Below are 8,093 nucleotides of genomic sequence, written 5' to 3'. Positions count from 1 at the left end.
AAACTCGTTTCCCAATGGGTCTGTGGCCTTAAGCTAGATGCAGAATAGACAAAAATCTAATCTTTGCTTCTGGGGGTCCCTGGAACAAAATATTTTGCGATGGCGGTCTGTGGCCAAATACATATCATTCTGGGGGTCCTTGACATGACAAAGTTTGAGAAACAATGATAGCAACATAAGTTTTTTCAGGAAAACTGTTAGGATTTAGAAGACATTTTTAGAATGTGATTATCAGTGGACCCCCATCTCAAAATATTTTGTTCCACGGATGGACCCCTATCGCAAAATATTTTGTTCCAGGGACCCCAGAAGCAAAGATTAGATTTCGGTCTATTCTGCATCTATCTAGCTTAAGGCCACAGACCCGTTGGGAAACGAGTTTGGGTCGACTTTGTTTTAGGTCGACCTTTCATGTATTCCTGAAGACCAGGACATGATGTGTGCAGTCAGATTCTCCTCCACTTGGTGGACCAAGTAGCACAATATAGGAACATCTACAGTATGAAGCCAACTTCAGCATAATGTTTGGTTGATTGAATATTTAATTGACAATGTAAAAGTTCAGCAATGTGTTTGAGTCAAATGGATAATCACAAAAAAGCCTTCTGCTCGGCAGCATCGTGCCTGTGGAACAAGCCTTCCTAGTTATTTAAAGGACCAGTTCACCTCTGAGACAACCAGATCTTATTTTATTGTTGTTTGGAACACGATCAACACAATCCTGAGTTATTTGTTGTGTTCAATCTGTGTTTTTAGATATTTTAGTATTTCAGCATGCTACAACTGGTCATATGATGCATTTTGCATCATCTGGTTGTCCCAGAGGTGAAGTGCATGGTCCTTTAAGAGCACTGCAGACCATGGACGCATTTAAAACAGGCCTACAAAAAACGTATTTTGGAAGGCCTTTTCTTGTTAACTCATTTAACGCTGATCCCGAGTATACTCGTGAAAAATACTCGAGTATTTAGAGTGCCGATCCCGAGTATACTCGCGTAAAATACTGTATATAGAGTAACGCTGGCACCCTTACCCTACGGTCCGTTGGAAAATCCTGGCACGATTGGACTCGCCGATTCATCATCATCACGGATCCACGTGCACAAAATAGTAATCCCTTAACATGGAGGCCGACGGTGGATCTAATCTTTAATGTCCATTTTCTCCAAACAACACTTTTAAAGCCAAGGATGGCATTACGAGGAAGTGCAAACGGTCACCAGCGTCTTCGCCTATAACATTTTCGCCACAACACATTTGGTCTTTTCGCGTGGCACTTTCACCGTGGAGGAGAGACTTTTCACCAGGCCTGTCTGGTCGATTCACCGCTGTTGAAGAGCCATTTCGCCTACCCTCAGACTGTCCATGTTTGCATGCCAGTGGTGTTACCTGTCAAACAACGGTGACGGCTATCCTATGCACTGCCACTCCATAGAAATCACATTAATACAGATTTAGAAGTTAGAACTGTTGGAATCATTAGGGCTTTGCTCAGGGCAAAAAGTCCACAGCCCGGTCCTCCTAAAGCACGATGTTATTTCTCTCCGATGCGTCCTCTCTTTGAGGCGCATGCAGCGCACTGGGCAGCTCAGAGCGCCAGTGTCGTCAGTTCAGAAAAAGCTAAGGTATGGCAACATGACTGGTGTGACACCAGTCATGTTGCCATACCTTAGCAACAGGCACGATGAAAAGTACATTTTATTATGTCCCCCTGTAGCCAAGGTATGGCAGCTGCCATAGCTTGCCATACCCAATTGACGCCTCTGCAGAGCGCACCACTCACTCGCGTTGATACAGGCAGCAAAGACAGAACAAATGCTGGGCTTGTATTGTAGTTTGATAAAAGCTAATGAATGCCGTTGTACCCACCTACAGCCCCCGTCAGTCACTGTTTATTTATAGGCCTACAGTATATAAAAAACGCACTTACAGCGCGGCGCTGTGAGCTTGTATATCTGCTATTTTTCAATAGTTAAAGCATTCAATAATTCTACGCCTAAATGGGTTAATAAGAAGCCTTTTCATCGGATCGTTTTCTGTTTTCCCATGTATTTCCGGACCCTTTTTTGCAAGGCCACGCCCACATTTCAGTGTCCATAGAGACACACGGGCGCCTACAAATTCACGCCCACAATTGAGACAGCGGCCCCACTTCGGGTAAGGGAGAACGGTGCACTGCAAGCCAGCCCATAGAAAGTCATTGCAATTCAACTGTGGTTAGCCCAATATTAAAATAATCCTACATGAAATGGAGACAATATTGATTTAAATAAAAAATATGTTTCCAAATGTATGGACTGACTCTGCCAGCATATCTTCTTGTTTTCTAAATACATGATGTGTGTCACATTTAATTTCCCACTTGAATGGATTACCCATAATGTTAACAGAGAAGATGGAAACGGTGACATCACTGTCTTTAGTGTCTTTATTGCTATGCATTTACGAGCGCCGACTTTGAAGAGCCAGAGTTTTTCAACTACAGAGTGAATTCTCCAGGTTAGTAAAAAATAACTTGCAAGACTTCGTTTGGAAGAAGCCAGATGCCGCAATGTCCCAAAAATAAATAGCCTAATTATACATGAGAGACAAGCGTATCTGGGTATTGAAAACCTCAAGGGATGCGTCCATGACGTGTGTACCATGCGACCACCTAAACTTAAGATTTCCAGTGCTAGCACTTTTGACTCACTGATGAAGTATATTAAAGTATATTGTAGGTAGTGTATCAAGATGACAGATATGCCACTTTAAGGCCAAATTAAACACATGGGACACTTTATTAGAACTCTAAAAAATCGCTACAGCCTCAGTAGTCAACCACTCAAATTATTACATTTCACGATGCCTCTCATTGGGATTGCATTGGCAGCTGCAGTACACCGTTCTTCCTTACCCGAAGTGGGGCCGCTGTCACAATAGGGGTGTGAATTTGTAGGCGCCCGTGTATAGATTGAGGTTGGTGCGCATGGGGAAAACCAGGAAATACAAGGTAACAGAAAACGATCGGATAAAAAGAACAAGGAGGCTACGGGTAATTATAGAATGCCATACCGTATTTAGACAGGTGTAAGACTTTATTAAGCACTTTGTTTGTGAAATCTGAATGTTGTTGTAGTTGTAGGGGGTTAAATAACTAAAATAAGTCGCTCTGCCCGAACCCGGGAACACAACGTTCAGGGCTTTGTCTCTACGACCATGCGTGAGCTACGAAGGGCTAACATCGCTTTGGGAAACCCGGTCAACGTCATCTTCATAGATGGTGGTCAGCCACAAACTCACAGTCGCAACAACTGGCCAATAAAAAAAAGATACCAGTTCTGTTCAGAATTTGTCCTCTCACATCTTTCCACAATTATTAGAAGACGTTCAATAATAGGCTCGATAAAAGCCTGGCTCAATAAGCAGGATCGATAAGATGCTCATTATCAATACAAATTAAAGGAGTAGTTCACCCTCAAAATGATATATTTCCCTATTGATTACTCACGCCATGGAGACTTGAGTTCAATAATATATTTTTATTTATTTTTTTGCATTCCTAAGACACAAATTGATTATACTGTAGTAATTGTACCCCCAGTGATTCCGGATGGGGACCCGAATGCATTTGGGTTACTAGGGCCCAGGGTGGAGGGGCCTTCATTATTTTATTCTTAATGGCAGATCTACAAGCTCGAAGCACAGCACTCAGAGCCGCGCTGTGAGCTTGAAAATGTGTGGAAATCTTTGAATATATGTATTTTTAAGTGAATATTTGCAACTCAAATTCTTCTGGGGGGGACCCTGGAACTAAATATTTTGAGATGGGGGTCCGTGGCCAAATACATGTCATTTTGGGGGTCCTTCACATGAAAATGTTTGAGCACCACTGACATAGAAACATATGTTTTTCAAAAAAGCTTAGAAGGATTTGAAATATTCAAAAATAGCAGATTCAAAAATAGCAGATCTACAAGCTCACAGCGCGGCACTCTGTGCCGTGCTGTGAGCTTGTAGATCTTCTATTTTAGAAAAATCGTGACAAGTCTTGTAGATCTACTATTTTTGAAAAGTCTTGAAAATGTGTGCAAATCTTTGAATAAATGTATTGTTTAAAGGGGAAGACCAGCACTCACTTTAGAATGAAATCTTTCTTTTTTTATTACAAGATGCCCCAGCAGCAGCAACAATCGAACGTTTCGACCCGGGTGGGTCTTCCTCAGCGTGTATCTGAGGTTAACTAGTGTCAGTGTCACTTATAAAGGGGACCTGGGTGCATCACACAAAACGGTCCGAGCGACATACAACATCCGTTTAGATCACTTCTTTTTTTACATTTTTACATTTTTCACATTCCAAGAACAGAATAAAAATAAAAAACAATAATAAAACCAGTATCAAATACATTTTTCAACAGTTTAGAAAAGTTACTGTTAAAGAGAATCATAGTCTGTGCAGGTCCCAGACCCCAATATAAAAGACAGACTCAGACTTTTCTAAAGTAGTACAGCAAAAGTGTGTTTCACAACAACTCGTATCAACACCGTAGTGTTGTAGAAGCAACAAATAACTCCAATGCAAAGAGAAGCTCTGTTTTCTTGTAGTGTAAACCGCAGAACAACAATAGTACTAGTAACTACGGAGTGACGCACCTCCCCCAGCAGCTAGCAGTATGGCTTACCAAGATATCGATAGACTCACTGAAGCGAGGGCTTCCACCTTCGCATATTCCGACTCAGACTCGGATAACATTTTGTTTCCACCTGACGACGCCCTTCTCGGGGGGGACTCTGTGGCATCGGCGTCTAGGCGCCTCAAACAACTGCTACAAAAAGAAACCCGTATGAACCTACACGGCTCGACGCTGTCACAGTATTGGAGAAACAAGCGGATCCCGAGAGGACTTCGGATCATAAAAGAACCTACGCTGGGCAGACAGAATGAACAACTCTGCAAGAAGTGGTGCGAGGTATTAAACAAATGCTCACTTGACCTGATGTTACTGCTGATAGAGTTCTCTAACAATGAACTGAAGGCGTCCCGCACCGAATTAGCTGAATTAAAAAGTGAGATGAAAGGTATCATGAACCCGCAGCAACTTAAGGAAATTGAAGACGAATGTAACGACGCTGATGACGACCTATGAGCAGGAGCTCAGGGAAGTCAAGCTGTCGAAATATCGCAGAGACACTCTCGACTACAAGAACGACAAGGTCTACCCATGGCTGTCGGGGGGAAAGTTGCCACGGTATACACAGCAGAGAGAGAACTACTCGTCGAGTGATTTGTCCTCAGACGACGCCGCAAGCAACAGCCAGAGACGAGGAGCTGACAGAAGGAGGCTCGGACCTGCTCCTTTTCCAGGGGCCGCCCACAGCGGGATCCAAACCAGGCTGAGGACAGCCGAAAGAGACACCGGCCAACCCGTAGAGGGGGTAAGAGACACCGCAGGCAGAGGATCCCGGGGGGGTGAGGGGGGGCAGAGGGAGAGCAACATAATCAACTTGTCGGATAGACAAATGACTGACGAAGAAACAGCTATTTTGTCGAAAGGCCTTTCTTTTGTTCCTTTCAAGAAAGCAGACTCGTTTCAAACGAGAGTTGAACTTTTTAAATTCTTCAGAACCGTAAAGCTGAGAGCCTTTTTTGCCAAAGAGGCTCCACTTACTAACCAGGGACTACAAGCTACTCAAGGACAAGAGTCTGTGGGCTCGGAAAGTATGGTGAGAGAATTGAAACCTAAGAGTACCTTTATTCCTCCGACGTTTAATCACTCTGTATCTACGTACTGCAGACTTGTTGAACAGGATGCTTTTACTGTGTTAAACTCTAACAAACTGGATAATGTCCACTCTAATGTAACGGTTCAAGAAAAACAAGCTTTGGATGCTTTGGCTAAAGATGAAACAATTGTTATACGGAATGCAGACAAAGGGGGAGCTATTGTGTTAATGAATAAAACCTCTTATAGGACTGAAATTATGAGTCAACTGAGTAACGATGTATTTTATTCTCCTTTGAGCTCAGATCCTACAGCTAAGTTTTCTCAAGAAATACAGTCTTTTCTAACGACAGCTTTGGAGGCTAAATTAATTTCTAAAAACGAATATGATTTTATGTTTCAGAAACATCCTGTGCGACCAATTTTTTATACTCTTCCTAAAATACATAAAACCCTTGTGGAACCCATACCTGGGCGACCCATAGTAGCTGGGACGCAATCATTGACTGAACCGTTGTCTAAATTTATTGATTTACATATAAAGAATATGGTATTCAAACTTCCTTCCTTTGTGAAAGACACTACCGACTTTTTAAACAAACTGGAATCTGTTAAGGATACTAATAAGCTAGATTTTCTTTGTACTATGGACGTGACAAGCCTATATACAAATGTGCCTCATAGAGAAGGCCTTGAAGCCTTGTCTTATTTTTTAAGCCAGAGAGAGACCCAAACTCCCCCTACTGACTTTTTAGTGGAACTGACTCAACTGGTGTTGAACAAGAATTATTTTAAATTTGAAAACTCATATTATCTACAGAGACAAGGCGTTAGCATGGGCAGCCCATGTTCTCCGAACTACGCTAACTTATTTATGGGTAAATTTGAACAAGATTTTGTTTATAATAACAACCCTTTCTTTTCCTGGCTGAAATGTTGGTACAGATATATTGATGATGTGTTTTTCATTTTCTCTGGGTCAGTTCAACAGTTGGAGGAGTTCAAAGTATATATCAACTCCAGAATGGAGTCCATAGCATTTACTCTAGAATACAGCAGAGAGTCGGTAGCTTTCCTGGATGTGATGGTACACAGAGACGAACATGAGTTGAGCACTTCAGTCTACAGAAAGCAGACTGACAGAAATAATTACTTACACTTTTCAAGTTATCACCCTTCGGGGTTAAAGCGAAGTCTACCTTATAGCCAGTTACTGAGAACTAAAAGGATCTGTAGCTCAGACCAAGCCTTTGAAAGGCAAGCAAGTGATCTATGTGAACGGTTTAAAACCAAAGGGTACAGTGACGAACTTTTAAACATGAATGTAGATAAGGCTAGAGTTAAAGATAGAGCCAACTTGCTGGCCCCGAAGCCAGCCAAAAGAGGTGGGTCTAAGATGGTTTTATCCACAACCTTTTCCCCTTTATGTGTCCACATTAAGAATGCTGTGAAGAAACACTGGCATGTCCTTTCTAGTGACCCGACTGTCGGGCATGTGTTCAAGGAGCCCCCCATTTTTGCACACAAACGTGCTAAAAATGTTAGGGACACCCTTGTTAGAGCAGACGTTTATGTCCCCCCTAAACATTTTATGTCAGATTTAACTACGGGAAATTTCCCATGCCACAATTGTGTGCACTGTAACGCAATGATCAAAAGTGATCACATATTACACCCACATTCTGGAAAGAAATATGACATCAAAAGCATCATTACCTGTAAAACTAAATGTGTAGTATACATGCTGAAATGCCCGTGTGGCTTGTGTTATGTGGGAAAAACAAAGAGAGAACTTAAAATCCGAATCTCTGAACACAAAAGTAATATTAGAAACAAAGATGAGAAATCGCCGGTGGCGAGACATTTTAATGCAGTGGGGCATAGAATTTGCGAACTAAGGTTCCAGGGTATTGAGCTTGTAAAACCCCTTAAAAGAGGAGGTGATCGAGAAAAACTACTCTTACAAAGAGAAGCCTGGTGGATTCATAACCTGCAAACGGAACACCCAAAAGGGTTAAATGAAGAGTTATTACTGGGATGTTTCCTATAAGCTTATTTACTATTTACTATCTTGTCTATTTACTATATTTACTATTTTGTCTATTTACTATTTAATATTTACTTTTTACTAGTACTATTGTTGTTCTGCGGTTTACACTACAAGAAAACAGAGCTTCTCTTTGTATTGGAGTTATTTGTTGCTTCTACAACACTACGGTGTTGATACGAGTTGTTGTGAAACACACTTTTGCTGTACTACTTTAGAAAAGTCTGAGTCTGTCTTTTATATTGGGGTCTGGGACCTGCACAGACTTTGATTCTCTTTAACAGTAACTTTTCTAAACTGTTGAAAAATGTATTTGATACTGGTTTTATTATTGTTTTTTAT

This window comes from Nannobrachium achirus (assembly GCF_963921795.1).
Source record: "Nannobrachium achirus genome assembly, chromosome: 2".
NCBI classification, from domain to species: Eukaryota; Metazoa; Chordata; class Actinopteri; order Myctophiformes; family Myctophidae; genus Nannobrachium; species Nannobrachium achirus.
This window is presented reverse-complemented; position numbering follows the sequence as displayed.